Raw genomic sequence first — 17047 nt, forward strand, 5'->3', positions numbered from 1 at the left:
GTGCAAGGTGTGACGGGTGCGATCATACCAGCACTAATGCACCGGATCCCATCAGAACTCCGAAGTTAAACGTGCTTGGGCGAGAGCAGTACTAGGATGGGTGACCTCCTGGGAAGTCCTCGTGTTGCACCCCTTTTTGGCATTTTTGCGGTCCGCGCCTGCATTTTTTTTATTATTATCGCCTATCGCGTAAACAGAACGAGTAACGAGTAACGAGTAACGAGCACCGGTGAATTGCAATGCAGGGACTAAACGGGAAATATGAAAAAGTTCAGGGACCAAAACGTACTTTTAAAGATATTTTTTATTTTGGTTGAATGAGTTGCAAGGCAGCAGATATATACGATGATCGTGCAAGGTGTGACGGGTGCGATCATACTAGCACTAATGCACCGGATCCCATCAGAACTCCGAAGTTAAACGTGATTGGGCGAGAGCAGTACTAGGATGGGTGACCTCCTGGGAAGTCCTCGTGTTGCACCCCTTTTTTGCATTTTTGCGGTCCGCGCCTGCATTTTTTTAATTATTATCGCCTATCGCGTAAACAGAACGAGTAACGAGTAACGAGCAACGAGCACCGGTGAATTGCAATGCAGGGACTAAACGGGAAATATGAAAAAGTTCAGGGACCAAAACGTACTTTTAAAGATAGTTTTTATTTTGGTTGAATGAGTTGCAAGGCAGCAGATATATACGATGATCGTGCAAGGTGTGACGGGTGCGATCATACCAGCACTAATGCACCGGATCCCATCAGAACTCCGTAGTTAAACGTGCTTGGGCGAGAGCAGTACTAGGATGGGTGACCTCCTGGGAAGTCCTCGTGTTGCACCCCTTTTTTGCATTTTTGCGGTCCGCGCCTGCATTTTTTTAATTATTATCGCCTATCGCGTAAACAGAACGAGTAACGAGCACCGGTGAATTGCAATGCAGGGACTAAACGGGAAATATGAAAAAGTTCAGGGACCAAAACGTACTTTTAAAGATATTTTTTATTTTGGTTGAATGAGTTGCAAGGCAGCAGATATATACGATGATCGTGCAAGGTGTGACGGGTGCGATCATACCAGCACTAATGCACCGGATCCCATCAGAACTCCGAAGTTAAACGAGCTTGGGCGAGAGCAGTACTAGGATGGGTGACCTCCTGGGAAGTCCTCGTGTTGCACCCCTTTTTGGCATTTTTGCGGTCCGCGCCTGCATTTTTTTAATTATTATCGCCTATCGCGTAAACGAGTAACGAGCAACGAGCACCGGTGAATTGCAATGCAGGGACTAAACGGGAAATATGAAAAAGTTCAGGGACCAAAACGTACTTTTAAAGATAGTTTTTATTTTGGTTGAATGAGTTGCAAGGCAGCAGATATATACGATGATCGTGCAAGGTGTGACGGGTGCGATCATACCAGCACTAATGCACCGGATCCCATCAGAACTCCGAAGTTAAACGTGCTTGGGCGAGAGCAGTACTAGGATGGGTGACCTCCTGGGAAGTCCTCGTGTTGCACCCCTTTTTGGCATTTTTGCGGTCCGCGCCTGCATTTTTTTAATTATTATCGCCTATCGCGTAAACAGAACGAGTAACGAGTAACGAGCAACGAGCACCGGTGAATTGCAATGCAGGGACTAAACGGGAAATATGAAAAAGTTCAGGGACCAAAACGTACTTTTAAAGATATTTTTTATTTTGGTTGAATGAGTTGCAAGGCAGCAGATATATACGATGATCGTGCAAGGTGTGACGGGTGCGATCATACCAGCACTAATGCACCGGATCCCATCAGAACTCCGAAGTTAAACGTGCTTGGGCGAGAGCAGTACTAGGATGGGTGACCTCCTGGGAAGTCCTCGTGTTGCACCCCTTTTTTGCATTTTTGCGGTCCGCGCCTGCATTTTTTTAATTATTATCGCCTATCGCGTAAACAGAACGAGTAACGAGTAACGAGCAACAAGCACCGGTGAATTGCAATGCAGGGACTAAACGGGAAAAATGAAAAAGTTCAGGGACCAAAACGTACTTTTAAAGATATTTTTTATTTTGGTTGAATGAGTTGCAAGGCAGCAGATATATACGATGATCGTGCAAGGTGTGACGGGTGCGATCATACCAGCACTAATGCACCGGATCCCATCAGAACTCCGAAGTTAAACGTGCTTGGGCGAGAGCAGTACTAGGATGGGTGACCTCCTGGGAAGTCCTCGTGTTGCACCCCTTTTTGGCATTTTTGCGGTCCGCGCCTGCATTTTTTTTATTATTATCGCCTATCGCGCAAACGAGTAACGAGCAACGAGCACCGGTGAATTGCAATGCAGGGACTAAACGGGAAATATGAAAAAGTTCAGGGACCAAAACGTACTTTTAAAGATAGTTTTTATTTTGGTTGAATGAGTTGCAAGGCAGCAGATATATACGATGATCGTGCAAGGTGTGACGGGTGCGATCATACCAGCACTAATGCACCGGATCCCATCAGAACTCCGAAGTTAAACGTGCTTGGGCGAGAGCAGTACTAGGATGGGTGACCTCCTGGGAAGTCCTCGTGTTGCACCCCTTTTTGGCATTTTTGCGGTCCGCGCCTGCATTTTTTTAATTATTATCGCCTATCGCGTAAACAGAACGAGTAACGAGTAACGAGCAACGAGCACCGGTGAATTGCAATGCAGGGACTAAACGGGAAATATGAAAAAGTTCAGGGACCAAAACGTACTTTTAAAGATATTTTTTATTTTGGTTGAATGAGTTGCAAGGCAGCAGATATATACGATGATCGTGCAAGGTGTGACGGGTGCGATCATACCAGCACTAATGCACCGGATCCCATCAGAACTCCGAAGTTAAACGTGCTTGGGCGAGAGCAGTACTAGGATGGGTGACCTCCTGGGAAGTCCTCGTGTTGCACCCCTTTTTTGCATTTTTGCGGTCCGCGCCTGCATTTTTTTAATTATTATCGCCTATCGCGTAAACAGAACGAGTAACGAGTAACGAGCAACGAGCACCGGTGAATTGCAATGCAGGGACTAAACGGGAAATATGAAAAAGTTCAGGGACCAAAACGTACTTTTAAAGATAGTTTTTATTTTGGTTGAATGAGTTGCAAGGCAGCAGATATATACGATGATCGTGCAAGGTGTGACGGGTGCGATCATACCAGCACTAATGCACCGGATCCCATCAGAACTCCGTAGTTAAACGTGCTTGGGCGAGAGCAGTACTAGGATGGGTGACCTCCTGGGAAGTCCTCGTATTGCACCCCTTTTTTGCATTTTTGCGGTCCGCGCCTGCATTTTTTTAATTATTATCGCCTATCGCGTAAACAGAACGAGTAACGAGCACCGGTGAATTGCAATGCAGGGACTAAACGGGAAATATGAAAAAGTTCAGGGACCAAAACGTACTTTTAAAGATAGTTTTTATTTTGGTTGAATGAGTTGCAAGGCAGCAGATATATACGATGATCGTGCAAGGTGTGACGGGTGCGATCATACCAGCACTAATGCACCGGATCCCATCAGAACTCCGAAGTTAAACGTGCTTGGGCGAGAGCAGTACTAGGATGGGTGACCTCCTGGGAAGTCCTCGTGTTGCACCCCTTTTTGGCATTTTTGCGGTCCGCGCCTGCATTTTTTTAATTATTATCGCCTATCGCGTAAACAGAACGAGTAACGAGCACCGGTGAATTGCAATGCAGGGACTAAACGGGAAATATGAAAAAGTTCAGGGACCAAAACGTACTTTTAAAGATATTTTTTATTTTGGTTGAATGAGTTGCAAGGCAGCAGATATATACTATGATCGTGCAAGGTGTGACGGGTGCGATCATACTAGCACTAATGCACCGGATCCCATCAGAACTCCGAAGTTAAACGTGCTTGGGCGAGAGCAGTACTAGGATGGGTGACCTCCTGGGAAGTCCTCGTGTTGCACCCCTTTTTTGCATTTTTGCGGTCCGCGCCTGCATTTTTTTAATTATTATCGCCTATCGCGTAAACAGAACGAGTAACGAGTAACGAGCAACGAGCACCGGTGAATTGCAATGCAGGGACTAAACGGGAAATATGAAAAAGTTCAGGGACCAAAACGTACTTTTAAAGATAGTTTTTATTTTGGTTGAATGAGTTGCAAGGCAGCAGATATATACGATGATCGTGCAAGGTGTGACGGGTGCGATCATACCATCACTAATGCACCGGATCCCATCAGAACTCCGTAGTTAAACGTGCTTGGGCGAGAGCAGTACTAGGATGGGTGACCTCCTGGGAAGTCCTCGTGTTGCACCCCTTTTTTGCATTTTTGCGGTCCGCGCCTGCATTTTTTTAATTATTATCGCCTATCGCGTAAACAGAACGAGTAACGAGCACCGGTGAATTGCAATGCAGGGACTAAACGGGAAATATGAAAAAGTTCAGGGACCAAAACGTACTTTTAAAGATATTTTTTATTTTGGTTGAATGAGTTGCAAGGCAGCAGATATATACGATGATCGTGCAAGGTGTGACGGGTGCGATCATACCAGCACTAATGCACCGGATCCCATCAGAACTCCGAAGTTAAACGTGCTTGGGCGAGAGCAGTACTAGGATGGGTGACCTCCTGGGAAGTCCTCGTGTTGCACCCCTTTTTGGCATTTTTGCGGTCCGCGCCTGCATTTTTTTAATTATTATCGCCTATCGCGTAAACGAGTAACGAGCATCGAGCACCGGTGAATTGCAATGCAGGGACTAAACGGGAAATATGAAAAAGTTCAGGGACCAAAACGTACTTTTAAAGATAGTTTTTATTTTGGTTGAATGAGTTGCAAGGCAGCAGATATATACGATGATCGTGCAAGGTGTGACGGGTGCGATCATACCAGCACTAATGCACCGGATCCCATCAGAACTCCGAAGTTAAACGTGCTTGGGCGAGAGCAGTACTAGGATGGGTGACCTCCTGGGAAGTCCTCGTGTTGCACCCCTTTTTGGCATTTTTGCGGTCCGCGCCTGCATTTTTTTAATTATTATCGCCTATCGCGTAAACAGAACGAGTAACGAGTAACGAGCACCGAGCACCGGTGAATTGCAATGCAGGGACTAAACGGGAAATATGAAAAAGTTCAGGGACCAAAACGTACTTTTAAAGATATTTTTTATTTTGGTTGAATGAGTTGCAAGGCAGCAGATATATACGATGATCGTGCAAGGTGTGACGGGTGCGATCATACCAGCACTAATGCACCGGATCCCATCAGAACTCCGTAGTTAAACGTGCTTGGGCGAGAGCAGTACTAGGATGGGTGACCTCCTGGGAAGTCCTCGTATTGCACCCCTTTTTTGCATTTTTGCGGTCCGCGCCTGCATTTTTTTAATTATTATCGCCTATCGCGTAAACAGAACGAGTAACGAGCACCGGTGAATTGCAATGCAGGGACTAAACGGGAAATATGAAAAAGTTCAGGGACCAAAACGTACTTTTAAAGATAGTTTTTATTTTGGTTGAATGAGTTGCAAGGCAGCAGATATATACGATGATCGTGCAAGGTGTGACGGGTGCGATCATACCAGCACTAATGCACCGGATCCCATCAGAACTCCGAAGTTAAACGTGCTTGGGCGAGAGCAGTACTAGGATGGGTGACCTCCTGGGAAGTCCTCGTGTTGCACCCCTTTTTGGCATTTTTGCGGTCCGCGCCTGCATTTTTTTAATTATTATCGCCTATCGCGTAAACAGAACGAGTAACGAGCACCGGTGAATTGCAATGCAGGGACTAAACGGGAAATATGAAAACGTTCAGGGACCAAAACGTACTTTTAAAGATATTTTTTATTTTGGTTGAATGCGTTGCAAGGCAGCAGATATATACGATGATCGTGCAAGGTGTGACGGGTGCGATCATACTAGCACTAATGCACCGGATCCCATCAGAACTCCGAAGTTAAACGTGATTGGGCGAGAGCAGTACTAGGATGGGTGACCTCCTGGGAAGTCCTCGTGTTGCACCCCTTTTTTGCATTTTTGCGGTCCGCGCCTGCATTTTTTTAATTATTATCGCCTATCGCGTAAACAGAACGAGTAACGAGTAACGAGCAACGAGCACCGGTGAATTGCAATGCAGGGACTAAACGGGAAATATGAAAAAGTTCAGGGACCAAAACGTACTTTTAAAGATAGTTTTTATTTTGGTTGAATGAGTTGCAAGGCAGCAGATATATACGATGATCGTGCAAGGTGTGACGGGTGCGATCATACCAGCACTAATGCACCGGATCCCATCAGAACTCCGTAGTTAAACGTGCTTGGGCGAGAGCAGTACTAGGATGGGTGACCTCCTGGGAAGTCCTCGTGTTGCACCCCTTTTTTGCATTTTTGCGGTCCGCGCCTGCATTTTTTTAATTATTATCGCCTATCGCGTAAACAGAACGAGTAACGAGCACCGGTGAATTGCAATGCAGGGACTAAACGGGAAATATGAAAAAGTTCAGGGACCAAAACGTACTTTTAAAGATATTTTTTATTTTGGTTGAATGAGTTGCAAGGCAGCAGATATATACGATGATCGTGCAAGGTGTGACGGGTGCGATCATACCAGCACTAATGCACCGGATCCCATCAGAACTCCGAAGTTAAACGTGCTTGGGCGAGAGCAGTACTAGGATGGGTGACCTCCTGGGAAGTCCTCGTGTTGCACCCCTTTTTGGCATTTTTGCGGTCCGCGCCTGCATTTTTTTAATTATTATCGCCTATCGCGTAAACGAGTAACGAGCAACGAGCACCGGTGAATTGCAATGCAGGGACTAAACGGGAAATATGAAAAAGTTCAGGGACCAAAACGTACTTTTAAAGATAGTTTTTATTTTGGTTGAATGAGTTGCAAGGCAGCAGATATATACGATGATCGTGCAAGGTGTGACGGGTGCGATCATACCAGCACTAATGCACCGGATCCCATCAGAACTCCGTAGTTAAACGTGCTTGGGCGAGAGCAGTACTAGGATGGGTGACCTCCTGGGAAGTCCTCGTATTGCACCCCTTTTTTGCATTTTTGCGGTCCGCGCCTGCATTTTTTTAATTATTATCGCCTATCGCGTAAACAGAACGAGTAACGAGCACCGGTGAATTGCAATGCAGGGACTAAACGGGAAATATGAAAAAGTTCAGGGACCAAAACGTACTTTTAAAGATAGTTTTTATTTTGGTTGAATGAGTTGCAAGGCAGCAGATATATACGATGATCGTGCAAGGTGTGACGGGTGCGATCATACCAGCACTAATGCACCGGATCCCATCAGAACTCCGAAGTTAAACGTGCTTGGGCGAGAGCAGTACTAGGATGGGTGACCTCCTGGGAAGTCCTCGTGTTGCACCCCTTTTTGGCATTTTTGCGGTCCGCGCCTGCATTTTTTTAATTATTATCGCCTATCGCGTAAACAGAACGAGTAACGAGCACCGGTGAATTGCAATGCAGGGACTAAACGGGAAATATGAAAAAGTTCAGGGACCAAAACGTACTTTTAAAGATATTTTTTATTTTGGTTGAATGAGTTGCAAGGCAGCAGATATATACGATGATCGTGCAAGGTGTGACGGGTGCGATCATACTAGCACTAATGCACCGGATCCCATCAGAACTCCGAAGTTAAACGTGATTGGGCGAGAGCAGTACTAGGATGGGTGACCTCCTGGGAAGTCCTCGTGTTGCACCCCTTTTTTGCATTTTTGCGGTCCGCGCCTGCATTTTTTTAATTATTATCGCATATCGCGTAAACAGAACGAGTAACGAGTAACGAGCAACGAGCACCGGTGAATTGCAATGCAGGGACTAAACGGGAAATATGAAAAAGTTCAGGGACCAAAACGTACTTTTAAAGATAGTTTTTATTTTGGTTGAATGAGTTGCAAGGCAGCAGATATATACGATGATCGTGCAAGGTGTGACGGGTGCGATCATACCAGCACTAATGCACCGGATCCCATCAGAACTCCGTAGTTAAACGTGCTTGGGCGAGAGCAGTACTAGGATGGGTGACCTCCTGGGAAGTCCTCGTGTTGCACCCCTTTTTTGCATTTTTGCGGTCCGCGCCTGCATTTTTTTAATTATTATCGCCTATCGCGTAAACAGAACGAGTAACGAGCACCGGTGAATTGCAATGCAGGGACTAAACGGGAAATATGAAAAAGTTCAGGGACCAAAACGTACTTTTAAAGATATTTTTTATTTTGGTTGAATGAGTTGCAAGGCAGCAGATATATACGATGATCGTGCAAGGTGTGACGGGTGCGATCATACCAGCACTAATGCACCGGATCCCATCAGAACTCCGAAGTTAAACGTGCTTGGGCGAGAGCAGTACTAGGATGGGTGACCTCCTGGGAAGTCCTCGTGTTGCACCCCTTTTTGGCATTTTTGCGGTCCGCGCCTGCATTTTTTTAATTATTATCGCCTATCACGTAAACGAGTAACGAGCAACGAGCACCGGTGAATTGCAATGCAGGGACTAAACGGGAAATATGAAAAAGTTCAGGGACCAAAACGTACTTTTAAAGATAGTTTTTATTTTGGTTGAATGAGTTGCAAGGCAGCAGATATATACGATGATCGTGCAAGGTGTGACGGGTGCGATCATACCAGCACTAATGCACCGGATCCCATCAGAACTCCGTAGTTAAACGTGCTTGGGCGAGAGCAGTACTAGGATGGGTGACCTCCTGGGAAGTCCTCGTATTGCACCCCTTTTTTGCATTTTTGCGGTCCGCGCCTGCATTTTTTTAATTATTATCGCCTATCGCGTAAACGAGTAACGAGCAACGAGCACCGGTGAATTGCAATGCAGGGACTAAACGGGAAATATGAAAAAGTTCAGGGACCAAAACGTACTTTTAAAGATAGTTTTTATTTTGGTTGAATGAGTTGCAAGGCAGCAGATATATACGATGATCGTGCAAGGTGTGACGGGTGCGATCATACCAGCACTAATGCACCGGATCCCATCAGAACTCCGAAGTTAAACGTGCTTGGGCGAGAGCAGTACTAGGATGGGTGACCTCCTGGGAAGTCCTCGTGTTGCACCCCTTTTTGGCATTTTTGCGGTCCGCGCCTGCATTTTTTTAATTATTATCGCCTATCGCGTAAACAGAACGAGTAACGAGTAACGAGCAACGAGCACCGGTGAATTGCAATGCAGGACTAAACGGGAAATATGAAAAAGTTCAGGGACCAAAACGTACTTTTAAAGATATTTTTTATTTTGGTTGAATGAGTTGCAAGGCAGCAGATATATACGATGATCGTGCAAGGTGTGACGGGTGCGATCATACCAGCACTAATGCACCGGATCCCATCAGAACTCCGAAGTTAAACGTGCTTGGGCGAGAGCAGTACTAGGATGGGTGACCTCCTGGGAAGTCCTCGTGTTGCACCCCTTTTTTGCATTTTTGCGGTCCGCGCCTGCATTTTTTTAATTATTATCGCCTATCGCGTAAACAGAACGAGTAACGAGTAACGAGCAACGAGCACCGGTGAATTGCAATGCAGGGACTAAACGGGAAAAATGAAAAAGTTCAGGGACCAAAACGTACTTTTAAAGATATTTTTTATTTTGGTTGAATGAGTTGCAAGGCAGCAGATATATACGATGATCGTGCAAGGTGTGACGGGTGCGATCATACCAGCACTAATGCACCGGATCCCATCAGAACTCCGTAGTTAAACGTGCTTGGGCGAGAGCAGTACTAGGATGGGTGACCTCCTGGGAAGTCCTCGTGTTGCACCCCTTTTTTGCATTTTTGCGGTCCGCGCCTGCATTTTTTTAATTATTATCGCCTATCGCGTAAACAGAACGAGTAACGAGCACCGGTGAATTGGAATGCAGGGACTAAACGGGAAATATGAAAAAGTTCAGGGACCAAAACGTACTTTTAAAGATATTTTTTATTTTGGTTGAATGAGTTGCAAGGCAGCAGATATATACGATGATCGTGCAAGGTGTGACGGGTGCGATCATACCAGCACTAATGCACCGGATCCCATCAGAACTCCGAAGTTAAACGTGCTTGGGCGAGAGCAGTACTAGGATGGGTGACCTCCTGGGAAGTCCTCGTGTTGCACCCCTTTTTGGCATTTTTGCGGTCCGCGCCTGCATTTTTTTAATTATTATCGCCTATCGCGTAAACAGAACGAGTAACGAGTAACGAGCAACGAGCACCGGTGAATTGCAATGCAGGGACTAAACGGGAAATATGAAAAAGTTCAGGGACCAAAACGTACTTTTAAAGATAGTTTTTATTTTGGTTGAATGAGTTGCAAGGCAGCAGATATATACGATGATCGTGCAAGGTGTGACGGGTGCGATCATACCAGCACTAATGCACCGGATCCCATCAGAACTCCGAAGTTAAACGTGCTTGGGCGAGAGCAGTACTAGGATGGGTGACCTCCTGGGAAGTCCTCGTGTTGCACCCCTTTTTGGCATTTTTGCGGTCCGCGCCTGCATTTTTTTAATTATTATCGCCTATCGCGTAAACAGAACGAGTAACGAGTAACGAGCAACGAGCACCGGTGAATTGCAATGCAGGGACTAAACGGGAAATATGAAAAAGTTCAGGGACCAAAACGTACTTTTAAAGATAGTTTTTATTTTGGTTGAATGAGTTGCAAGGCAGCAGATATATACGATGATCGTGCAAGGTGTGACGGGTGCGATCATACCAGCACTAATGCACCGGATCCCATCAGAACTCCGAAGTTAAACGTGCTTGGGCGAGAGCAGTACTAGGATGGGTGACCTCCTGGGAAGTCCTCGTGTTGCACCCCTTTTTGGCATTTTTGCGGTCCGCGCCTGCATTTTTTTAATTATTATCGCCTATCGCGTAAACAGAACGAGTAACGAGTAACGAGCAACGAGCACCGGTGAATTGCAATGCAGGGACTAAACGGGAAATATGAAAAAGTTCAGGGACCAAAACGTACTTTTAAAGATATTTTTTATTTTGGTTGAATGAGTTGCAAGGCAGCAGATATATACGATGATCGTGCAAGGTGTGACGGGTGCGATCATACCAGCACTAATGCACCGGATCCCATCAGAACTCCGAAGTTAAACGTGCTTGGGCGAGAGCAGTACTAGGATGGGTGACCTCCTGGGAAGTCCTCGTGTTGCACCCCTTTTTTGGCATTTTTGCGGTCCGCGCCTGCATTTTTTTAATTATTATCGCCTATCGCGTAAACAGAACGAGTAACGAGTAACGAGCAACGAGCACCGGTGAATTGCAATGCAGGGACTAAACGGGAAAAATGAAAAAGTTCAGGGACCAAAACGTACTTTTAAAGATATTTTTTATTTTGGTTGAATGAGTTGCAAGGCAGCAGATATATACGATGATCGTGCAAGGTGTGACGGGTGCGATCATACCAGCACTAATGCACCGGATCCCATCAGAACTCCGTAGTTAAACGTGCTTGGGCGAGAGCAGTACTAGGATGGGTGACCTCCTGGGAAGTCCTCGTGTTGCACCCCTTTTTTGCATTTTTGCGGTCCGCGCCTGCATTTTTTTAATTATTATCGCCTATCGCGTAAACAGAACGAGTAACGAGCACCGGTGAATTGGAATGCAGGGACTAAACGGGAAATATGAAAAAGTTCAGGGACCAAAACGTACTTTTAAAGATATTTTTTATTTTGGTTGAATGAGTTGCAAGGCAGCAGATATATACGATGATCGTGCAAGGTGTGACGGGTGCGATCATACCAGCACTAATGCACCGGATCCCATCAGAACTCCGAAGTTAAACGTGCTTGGGCGAGAGCAGTACTAGGATGGGTGACCTCCTGGGAAGTCCTCGTGTTGCACCCCTTTTTGGCATTTTTGCGGTCCGCGCCTGCATTTTTTTAATTATTATCGCCTATCGCGTAAACGAGTAACGAGCAACGAGCACCGGTGAATTGCAATGCAGGGACTAAACGGGAAATATGAAAAAGTTCAGGGACCAAAACGTACTTTTAAAGATAGTTTTTATTTTGGTTGAATGAGTTGCAAGGCAGCAGATATATACGATGATCGTGCAAGGTGTGACGGGTGCGATCATACCAGCACTAATGCACCGGATCCCATCAGAACTCCGAAGTTAAACGTGCTTGGGCGAGAGCAGTACTAGGATGGGTGACCTCCTGGGAAGTCCTCGTGTTGCACCCCTTTTTGGCATTTTTGCGGTCCGCGCCTGCATTTTTTTAATTATTATCGCCTATCGCGTAAACAGAACGAGTAACGAGTAACGAGCAACGAGCACCGGTGAATTGCAATGCAGGGACTAAACGGGAAATATGAAAAAGTTCAGGGACCAAAACGTACTTTTAAAGATATTTTTTATTTTGGTTGAATGAGTTGCAAGGCAGCAGATATATACGATGATCGTGCAAGGTGTGACGGGTGCGATCATACCAGCACTAATGCACCGGATCCCATCAGAACTCCGAAGTTAAACGTGCTTGGGCGAGAGCAGTACTAGGATGGGTGACCTCCTGGGAAGTCCTCGTGTTGCACCCCTTTTTTGCATTTTTGCGGTCCGCGCCTGCATTTTTTTAATTATTATCGCCTATCGCGTAAACAGAACGAGTAACGAGTAACGAGCAACGAGCACCGGTGAATTGCAATGCAGGGACTAAACGGGAAAAATGAAAAAGTTCAGGGACCAAAACGTACTTTTAAAGATATTTTTTATTTTGGTTGAATGAGTTGCAAGGCAGCAGATATATACGATGATCGTGCAAGGTGTGACGGGTGCGATCATACTAGCACTAATGCACCGGATCCCATCAGAACTCCGAAGTTAAACGTGATTGGGCGAGAGCAGTACTAGGATGGGTGACCTCCTGGGAAGTCCTCGTGTTGCACCCCTTTTTTGCATTTTTGCGGTCCGCGCCTGCATTTTTTTAATTATTATCGCCTATCGCGTAAACAGAACGAGTAACGAGTAACGAGCAACGAGCACCGGTGAATTGCAATGCAGGGACTAAACGGGAAATATGAAAAAGTTCAGGGACCAAAACGTACTTTTAAAGATAGTTTTTATTTTGGTTGAATGAGTTGCAAGGCAGCAGATATATACGATGATCGTGCAAGGTGTGACGGGTGCGATCATACCAGCACTAATGCACCGGATCCCATCAGAACTCCGTAGTTAAACGTGCTTGGGCGAGAGCAGTACTAGGATGGGTGACCTCCTGGGAAGTCCTCGTGTTGCACCCCTTTTTTGCATTTTTGCGGTCCGCGCCTGCATTTTTTTAATTATTATCGCCTATCGCGTAAACAGAACGAGTAACGAGCACCGGTGAATTGCAATGCAGGGACTAAACGGGAAATATGAAAAAGTTCAGGGACCAAAACGTACTTTTAAAGATATTTTTTATTTTGGTTGAATGAGGTGCAAGGCAGCAGATATATACGATGATCGTGCAAGGTGTGACGGGTGCGATCATACCAGCACTAATGCACCGGATCCCATCAGAACTCCGAAGTTAAACGTGCTTGGGCGAGAGCAGTACTAGGATGGGTGACCTCCTGGGAAGTCCTCGTGTTGCACCCCTTTTTGGCATTTTTGCGGTCCGCGCCTGCATTTTTTTAATTATTATCGCCTATCGCGTAAACGAGTAACGAGCAACGAGCACCGGTGAATTGCAATGCAGGGACTAAACGGGAAATATGAAAAAGTTCAGGGACCAAAACGTACTTTTAAAGATAGTTTTTATTTTGGTTGAATGAGTTGCAAGGCAGCAGATATATACGATGATCGTGCAAGGTGTGACGGGTGCGATCATACCAGCACTAATGCACCGGATCCCATCAGAACTCCGAAGTTAAACGTGCTTGGGCGAGAGCAGTACTAGGATGGGTGACCTCCTGGGAAGTCCTCGTGTTGCACCCCTTTTTGGCATTTTTGCGGTCCGCGCCTGCATTTTTTTAATTATTATCGCCTATCGCGTAAACAGAACGAGTAACGAGTAACGAGCAACGAGCACCGGTGAATTGCAATGCAGGGACTAAACGGGAAATATGAAAAAGTTCAGGGACCAAAACGTACTTTTAAAGATATTTTTTATTTTGGTTGAATGAGTTGCAAGGCAGCAGATATATACGATGATCGTGCAAGGTGTGACGGGTGCGATCATACCAGCACTAATGCACCGGATCCCATCAGAACTCCGAAGTTAAACGTGCTTGGGCGAGAGCAGTACTAGGATGGGTGACCTCCTGGGAAGTCCTCGTGTTGCACCCCTTTTTTGCATTTTTGCGGTCCGCGCCTGCATTTTTTTAATTATTATCGCCTATCGCGTAAACAGAACGAGTAACGAGTAACGAGCAACGAGCACCGGTGAATTGCAATGCAGGGACTAAACGGGAAAAATGAAAAAGTTCAGGGACCAAAACGTACTTTTAAAGATATTTTTTATTTTGGTTGAATGAGTTGCAAGGCAGCAGATATATACGATGATCGTGCAAGGTGTGACGGGTGCGATCATACTAGCACTAATGCACCGGATCCCATCAGAACTCCGAAGTTAAACGTGATTGGGCGAGAGCAGTACTAGGATGGGTGACCTCCTGGGAAGTCCTCGTGTTGCACCCCTTTTTTGCATTTTTGCGGTCCGCGCCTGCATTTTTTTAATTATTATCGCCTATCGCGTAAACAGAACGAGTAACGAGTAACGAGCAACGAGCACCGGTGAATTGCAATGCAGGGACTAAACGGGAAATATGAAAAAGTTCAGGGACCAAAACGTACTTTTAAAGATAGTTTTTATTTTGGTTGAATGAGTTGCAAGGCAGCAGATATATACGATGATCGTGCAAGGTGTGACGGGTGCGATCATACCAGCACTAATGCACCGGATCCCATCAGAACTCCGTAGTTAAACGTGCTTGGGCGAGAGCAGTACTAGGATGGGTGACCTCCTGGGAAGTCCTCGTGTTGCACCCCTTTTTTGCATTTTTGCGGTCCGCGCCTGCATTTTTTTAATTATTATCGCCTATCGCGTAAACAGAACGAGTAACGAGCACCGGTGAATTGCAATGCAGGGACTAAACGGGAAATATGAAAAAGTTCAGGGACCAAAACGTACTTTTAAAGATATTTTTTATTTTGGTTGAATGAGTTGCAAGGCAGCAGATATATACGATGATCGTGCAAGGTGTGACGGGTGCGATCATACCAGCACTAATGCACCGGATCCCATCAGAACTCCGAAGTTAAACGTGCTTGGGCGAGAGCAGTACTAGGATGGGTGACCTCCTGGGAAGTCCTCGTGTTGCACCCCTTTTTGGCATTTTTGCGGTCCGCGCCTGCATTTTTTTAATTATTATCGCCTATCGCGTAAACGAGTAACGAGCAACGAGCACCGGTGAATTGCAATGCAGGGACTAAACGGGAAATATGAAAAAGTTCAGGGACCAAAACGTACTTTTAAAGATATTTTTTATTTTGGTTGAATGAGTTGCAAGGCAGCAGATATATACGATGATCGTGCAAGGTGTGACGGGTGCGATCATACCAGCACTAATGCACCGGATCCCATCAGAACTCCGAAGTTAAACGTGCTTGGGCGAGAGCAGTACTAGGATGGGTGACCTCCTGGGAAGTCCTCGTGTTGCACCCCTTTTTGGCATTTTTGCGGTCCGCGCCTGCATTTTTTTTATTATTATCGCCTATCGCGCAAACGAGTAACGAGCAACGAGCACCGGTGAATTGCAATGCAGGGACTAAACGGGAAATATGAAAAAGTTCAGGGACCAAAACGTACTTTTAAAGATAGTTTTTATTTTGGTTGAATGAGTTGCAAGGCAGCAGATATATACGATGATCGTGCAAGGTGTGACGGGTGCGATCATACCAGCACTAATGCACCGGATCCCATCAGAACTCCGAAGTTAAACGTGCTTGGGCGAGAGCAGTACTAGGATGGGTGACCTCCTGGGAAGTCCTCGTGTTGCACCCCTTTTTGGCATTTTTGCGGTCCGCGCCTGCATTTTTTTTAATTATTATCGCCTATCGCGTAAACAGAACGAGTAACGAGTAACGAGCAACGAGCACCGGTGAATTGCAATGCAGGGACTAAACGGGAAATATGAAAAAGTTCAGGGACCAAAACGTACTTTTAAAGATATTTTTTATTTTGGTTGAATGAGTTGCAAGGCAGCAGATATATACGATGATCGTGCAAGGTGTGACGGGTGCGATCATACCAGCACTAATGCACCGGATCCCATCAGAACTCCGAAGTTAAACGTGCTTGGGCGAGAGCAGTACTAGGATGGGTGACCTCCTGGGAAGTCCTCGTGTTGCACCCCTTTTTTGCATTTTTGCGGTCCGCGCCTGCATTTTTTTAATTATTATCGCCTATCGCGTAAACAGAACGAGTAACGAGTAACGAGCAACGAGCACCGGTGAATTGCAATGCAGGGACTAAACGGGAAATATGAAAAAGTTCAGGGACCAAAACGTACTTTTAAAGATAGTTTTTATTTTGGTTGAATGAGTTGCAAGGCAGCAGATATATACGATGATCGTGCAAGGTGTGACGGGTGCGATCATACCAGCACTAATGCACCGGATCCCATCAGAACTCCGAAGTTAAACGTGCTTGGGCGAGAGCAGTACTAGGATGGGTGACCTCCTGGGAAGTCCTCGTATTGCACCCCTTTTTTGCATTTTTGCGGTCCGCGCCTGCATTTTTTTAATTATTATCGCCTATCGCGTAAACAGAACGAGTAACGAGCACCGGTGAATTGCAATGCAGGGACTAAACGGGAAATATGAAAAAGTTCAGGGACCAAAACGTACTTTTAAAGATAGTTTTTATTTTGGTTGAATGAGTTGCAAGGCAGCAGATATATACGATGATCGTGCAAGGTGTGACGGGTGCGATCATACCAGCACTAATGCACCGGATCCCATCAGAACTCCGAAGTTAAACGTGCTTGGGCGAGAGCAGTACTAGGATGGGTGACCTCCTGGGAAGTCCTCGTGTTGCACCCCTTTTTGGCATTTTTGCGGTCCGCGCCTGCATTTTTTTAATTATT

The 17047-nt window shown here is 45.8% G+C and overlaps 50 non-coding genes across 50 annotated transcripts; all 50 read left to right on the forward strand.

Moving 5' to 3' along the window:
- Positions 1-14: 14 nt before the first annotated feature.
- Positions 15-133, forward strand: LOC126685554 (5S ribosomal RNA). The gene has a single exon (XR_007643655.1). It is a non-coding gene; the product is annotated as a 5S ribosomal RNA (ribosomal RNA).
- Positions 134-365: 232 nt separating this feature from the next.
- LOC126685040 (5S ribosomal RNA) lies at positions 366-484 on the forward strand. Its single transcript, XR_007643197.1, has one exon. It is a non-coding gene; the product is annotated as a 5S ribosomal RNA (ribosomal RNA).
- Positions 485-716: 232 nt separating this feature from the next.
- LOC126684411 (5S ribosomal RNA) lies at positions 717-835 on the forward strand. Its single transcript, XR_007642591.1, has one exon. It is a non-coding gene; the product is annotated as a 5S ribosomal RNA (ribosomal RNA).
- Positions 836-1053: 218 nt separating this feature from the next.
- LOC126684861 (5S ribosomal RNA) lies at positions 1054-1172 on the forward strand. The gene has a single exon (XR_007643027.1). It is a non-coding gene; the product is annotated as a 5S ribosomal RNA (ribosomal RNA).
- Positions 1173-1392: 220 nt separating this feature from the next.
- On the forward strand, positions 1393-1511 carry LOC126685556 (5S ribosomal RNA). The gene has a single exon (XR_007643657.1). It is a non-coding gene; the product is annotated as a 5S ribosomal RNA (ribosomal RNA).
- A 232-nt stretch (positions 1512-1743) lies between these two features.
- LOC126685557 (5S ribosomal RNA) lies at positions 1744-1862 on the forward strand. The gene has a single exon (XR_007643658.1). It is a non-coding gene; the product is annotated as a 5S ribosomal RNA (ribosomal RNA).
- Positions 1863-2094: 232 nt separating this feature from the next.
- On the forward strand, positions 2095-2213 carry LOC126685558 (5S ribosomal RNA). The gene has a single exon (XR_007643659.1). It is a non-coding gene; the product is annotated as a 5S ribosomal RNA (ribosomal RNA).
- Positions 2214-2433: 220 nt separating this feature from the next.
- Positions 2434-2552, forward strand: LOC126685559 (5S ribosomal RNA). The gene has a single exon (XR_007643660.1). It is a non-coding gene; the product is annotated as a 5S ribosomal RNA (ribosomal RNA).
- A 232-nt stretch (positions 2553-2784) lies between these two features.
- LOC126685560 (5S ribosomal RNA) lies at positions 2785-2903 on the forward strand. Its single transcript, XR_007643661.1, has one exon. It is a non-coding gene; the product is annotated as a 5S ribosomal RNA (ribosomal RNA).
- A 232-nt stretch (positions 2904-3135) lies between these two features.
- Positions 3136-3254, forward strand: LOC126684394 (5S ribosomal RNA). The gene has a single exon (XR_007642573.1). It is a non-coding gene; the product is annotated as a 5S ribosomal RNA (ribosomal RNA).
- A 218-nt stretch (positions 3255-3472) lies between these two features.
- Positions 3473-3591, forward strand: LOC126685562 (5S ribosomal RNA). Its single transcript, XR_007643663.1, has one exon. It is a non-coding gene; the product is annotated as a 5S ribosomal RNA (ribosomal RNA).
- A 218-nt stretch (positions 3592-3809) lies between these two features.
- LOC126684568 (5S ribosomal RNA) lies at positions 3810-3928 on the forward strand. Its single transcript, XR_007642741.1, has one exon. It is a non-coding gene; the product is annotated as a 5S ribosomal RNA (ribosomal RNA).
- A 232-nt stretch (positions 3929-4160) lies between these two features.
- LOC126685019 (5S ribosomal RNA) lies at positions 4161-4279 on the forward strand. Its single transcript, XR_007643177.1, has one exon. It is a non-coding gene; the product is annotated as a 5S ribosomal RNA (ribosomal RNA).
- Positions 4280-4497: 218 nt separating this feature from the next.
- LOC126685563 (5S ribosomal RNA) lies at positions 4498-4616 on the forward strand. Its single transcript, XR_007643664.1, has one exon. It is a non-coding gene; the product is annotated as a 5S ribosomal RNA (ribosomal RNA).
- A 220-nt stretch (positions 4617-4836) lies between these two features.
- LOC126685564 (5S ribosomal RNA) lies at positions 4837-4955 on the forward strand. Its single transcript, XR_007643665.1, has one exon. It is a non-coding gene; the product is annotated as a 5S ribosomal RNA (ribosomal RNA).
- Positions 4956-5187: 232 nt separating this feature from the next.
- On the forward strand, positions 5188-5306 carry LOC126684396 (5S ribosomal RNA). The gene has a single exon (XR_007642575.1). It is a non-coding gene; the product is annotated as a 5S ribosomal RNA (ribosomal RNA).
- A 218-nt stretch (positions 5307-5524) lies between these two features.
- Positions 5525-5643, forward strand: LOC126685565 (5S ribosomal RNA). Its single transcript, XR_007643666.1, has one exon. It is a non-coding gene; the product is annotated as a 5S ribosomal RNA (ribosomal RNA).
- A 218-nt stretch (positions 5644-5861) lies between these two features.
- On the forward strand, positions 5862-5980 carry LOC126685041 (5S ribosomal RNA). Its single transcript, XR_007643198.1, has one exon. It is a non-coding gene; the product is annotated as a 5S ribosomal RNA (ribosomal RNA).
- Positions 5981-6212: 232 nt separating this feature from the next.
- On the forward strand, positions 6213-6331 carry LOC126684412 (5S ribosomal RNA). Its single transcript, XR_007642592.1, has one exon. It is a non-coding gene; the product is annotated as a 5S ribosomal RNA (ribosomal RNA).
- A 218-nt stretch (positions 6332-6549) lies between these two features.
- Positions 6550-6668, forward strand: LOC126685566 (5S ribosomal RNA). Its single transcript, XR_007643667.1, has one exon. It is a non-coding gene; the product is annotated as a 5S ribosomal RNA (ribosomal RNA).
- A 220-nt stretch (positions 6669-6888) lies between these two features.
- On the forward strand, positions 6889-7007 carry LOC126684397 (5S ribosomal RNA). The gene has a single exon (XR_007642577.1). It is a non-coding gene; the product is annotated as a 5S ribosomal RNA (ribosomal RNA).
- A 218-nt stretch (positions 7008-7225) lies between these two features.
- Positions 7226-7344, forward strand: LOC126685567 (5S ribosomal RNA). The gene has a single exon (XR_007643668.1). It is a non-coding gene; the product is annotated as a 5S ribosomal RNA (ribosomal RNA).
- Positions 7345-7562: 218 nt separating this feature from the next.
- On the forward strand, positions 7563-7681 carry LOC126685042 (5S ribosomal RNA). Its single transcript, XR_007643199.1, has one exon. It is a non-coding gene; the product is annotated as a 5S ribosomal RNA (ribosomal RNA).
- Positions 7682-7913: 232 nt separating this feature from the next.
- LOC126684414 (5S ribosomal RNA) lies at positions 7914-8032 on the forward strand. The gene has a single exon (XR_007642593.1). It is a non-coding gene; the product is annotated as a 5S ribosomal RNA (ribosomal RNA).
- A 218-nt stretch (positions 8033-8250) lies between these two features.
- LOC126685568 (5S ribosomal RNA) lies at positions 8251-8369 on the forward strand. The gene has a single exon (XR_007643669.1). It is a non-coding gene; the product is annotated as a 5S ribosomal RNA (ribosomal RNA).
- Positions 8370-8589: 220 nt separating this feature from the next.
- LOC126684398 (5S ribosomal RNA) lies at positions 8590-8708 on the forward strand. The gene has a single exon (XR_007642578.1). It is a non-coding gene; the product is annotated as a 5S ribosomal RNA (ribosomal RNA).
- Positions 8709-8928: 220 nt separating this feature from the next.
- Positions 8929-9047, forward strand: LOC126685569 (5S ribosomal RNA). The gene has a single exon (XR_007643670.1). It is a non-coding gene; the product is annotated as a 5S ribosomal RNA (ribosomal RNA).
- A 231-nt stretch (positions 9048-9278) lies between these two features.
- On the forward strand, positions 9279-9397 carry LOC126685570 (5S ribosomal RNA). Its single transcript, XR_007643671.1, has one exon. It is a non-coding gene; the product is annotated as a 5S ribosomal RNA (ribosomal RNA).
- A 232-nt stretch (positions 9398-9629) lies between these two features.
- On the forward strand, positions 9630-9748 carry LOC126684415 (5S ribosomal RNA). Its single transcript, XR_007642594.1, has one exon. It is a non-coding gene; the product is annotated as a 5S ribosomal RNA (ribosomal RNA).
- Positions 9749-9966: 218 nt separating this feature from the next.
- LOC126685571 (5S ribosomal RNA) lies at positions 9967-10085 on the forward strand. Its single transcript, XR_007643672.1, has one exon. It is a non-coding gene; the product is annotated as a 5S ribosomal RNA (ribosomal RNA).
- Positions 10086-10317: 232 nt separating this feature from the next.
- Positions 10318-10436, forward strand: LOC126685573 (5S ribosomal RNA). Its single transcript, XR_007643674.1, has one exon. It is a non-coding gene; the product is annotated as a 5S ribosomal RNA (ribosomal RNA).
- Positions 10437-10668: 232 nt separating this feature from the next.
- Positions 10669-10787, forward strand: LOC126685574 (5S ribosomal RNA). Its single transcript, XR_007643675.1, has one exon. It is a non-coding gene; the product is annotated as a 5S ribosomal RNA (ribosomal RNA).
- Positions 10788-11019: 232 nt separating this feature from the next.
- On the forward strand, positions 11020-11138 carry LOC126685575 (5S ribosomal RNA). Its single transcript, XR_007643676.1, has one exon. It is a non-coding gene; the product is annotated as a 5S ribosomal RNA (ribosomal RNA).
- A 233-nt stretch (positions 11139-11371) lies between these two features.
- LOC126684416 (5S ribosomal RNA) lies at positions 11372-11490 on the forward strand. Its single transcript, XR_007642595.1, has one exon. It is a non-coding gene; the product is annotated as a 5S ribosomal RNA (ribosomal RNA).
- A 218-nt stretch (positions 11491-11708) lies between these two features.
- LOC126685577 (5S ribosomal RNA) lies at positions 11709-11827 on the forward strand. Its single transcript, XR_007643677.1, has one exon. It is a non-coding gene; the product is annotated as a 5S ribosomal RNA (ribosomal RNA).
- A 220-nt stretch (positions 11828-12047) lies between these two features.
- On the forward strand, positions 12048-12166 carry LOC126685578 (5S ribosomal RNA). The gene has a single exon (XR_007643678.1). It is a non-coding gene; the product is annotated as a 5S ribosomal RNA (ribosomal RNA).
- A 232-nt stretch (positions 12167-12398) lies between these two features.
- LOC126685579 (5S ribosomal RNA) lies at positions 12399-12517 on the forward strand. Its single transcript, XR_007643679.1, has one exon. It is a non-coding gene; the product is annotated as a 5S ribosomal RNA (ribosomal RNA).
- Positions 12518-12749: 232 nt separating this feature from the next.
- LOC126685043 (5S ribosomal RNA) lies at positions 12750-12868 on the forward strand. The gene has a single exon (XR_007643200.1). It is a non-coding gene; the product is annotated as a 5S ribosomal RNA (ribosomal RNA).
- A 232-nt stretch (positions 12869-13100) lies between these two features.
- Positions 13101-13219, forward strand: LOC126684417 (5S ribosomal RNA). Its single transcript, XR_007642596.1, has one exon. It is a non-coding gene; the product is annotated as a 5S ribosomal RNA (ribosomal RNA).
- Positions 13220-13437: 218 nt separating this feature from the next.
- LOC126685580 (5S ribosomal RNA) lies at positions 13438-13556 on the forward strand. Its single transcript, XR_007643680.1, has one exon. It is a non-coding gene; the product is annotated as a 5S ribosomal RNA (ribosomal RNA).
- A 220-nt stretch (positions 13557-13776) lies between these two features.
- On the forward strand, positions 13777-13895 carry LOC126685581 (5S ribosomal RNA). The gene has a single exon (XR_007643681.1). It is a non-coding gene; the product is annotated as a 5S ribosomal RNA (ribosomal RNA).
- A 232-nt stretch (positions 13896-14127) lies between these two features.
- On the forward strand, positions 14128-14246 carry LOC126685582 (5S ribosomal RNA). Its single transcript, XR_007643682.1, has one exon. It is a non-coding gene; the product is annotated as a 5S ribosomal RNA (ribosomal RNA).
- A 232-nt stretch (positions 14247-14478) lies between these two features.
- LOC126685044 (5S ribosomal RNA) lies at positions 14479-14597 on the forward strand. Its single transcript, XR_007643201.1, has one exon. It is a non-coding gene; the product is annotated as a 5S ribosomal RNA (ribosomal RNA).
- A 232-nt stretch (positions 14598-14829) lies between these two features.
- LOC126684418 (5S ribosomal RNA) lies at positions 14830-14948 on the forward strand. The gene has a single exon (XR_007642597.1). It is a non-coding gene; the product is annotated as a 5S ribosomal RNA (ribosomal RNA).
- A 218-nt stretch (positions 14949-15166) lies between these two features.
- LOC126685583 (5S ribosomal RNA) lies at positions 15167-15285 on the forward strand. Its single transcript, XR_007643683.1, has one exon. It is a non-coding gene; the product is annotated as a 5S ribosomal RNA (ribosomal RNA).
- Positions 15286-15505: 220 nt separating this feature from the next.
- On the forward strand, positions 15506-15624 carry LOC126685585 (5S ribosomal RNA). The gene has a single exon (XR_007643685.1). It is a non-coding gene; the product is annotated as a 5S ribosomal RNA (ribosomal RNA).
- A 220-nt stretch (positions 15625-15844) lies between these two features.
- On the forward strand, positions 15845-15963 carry LOC126685586 (5S ribosomal RNA). The gene has a single exon (XR_007643686.1). It is a non-coding gene; the product is annotated as a 5S ribosomal RNA (ribosomal RNA).
- A 233-nt stretch (positions 15964-16196) lies between these two features.
- Positions 16197-16315, forward strand: LOC126685587 (5S ribosomal RNA). Its single transcript, XR_007643687.1, has one exon. It is a non-coding gene; the product is annotated as a 5S ribosomal RNA (ribosomal RNA).
- Positions 16316-16547: 232 nt separating this feature from the next.
- Positions 16548-16666, forward strand: LOC126685331 (5S ribosomal RNA). The gene has a single exon (XR_007643439.1). It is a non-coding gene; the product is annotated as a 5S ribosomal RNA (ribosomal RNA).
- A 218-nt stretch (positions 16667-16884) lies between these two features.
- LOC126685588 (5S ribosomal RNA) lies at positions 16885-17003 on the forward strand. The gene has a single exon (XR_007643688.1). It is a non-coding gene; the product is annotated as a 5S ribosomal RNA (ribosomal RNA).
- Positions 17004-17047: the final 44 nt, after the last annotated feature.

Source organism: Mercurialis annua, linkage group LG5, assembly GCF_937616625.2.
Source record: "Mercurialis annua linkage group LG5, ddMerAnnu1.2, whole genome shotgun sequence".
Taxonomy (NCBI): domain Eukaryota; kingdom Viridiplantae; phylum Streptophyta; class Magnoliopsida; order Malpighiales; family Euphorbiaceae; genus Mercurialis; species Mercurialis annua.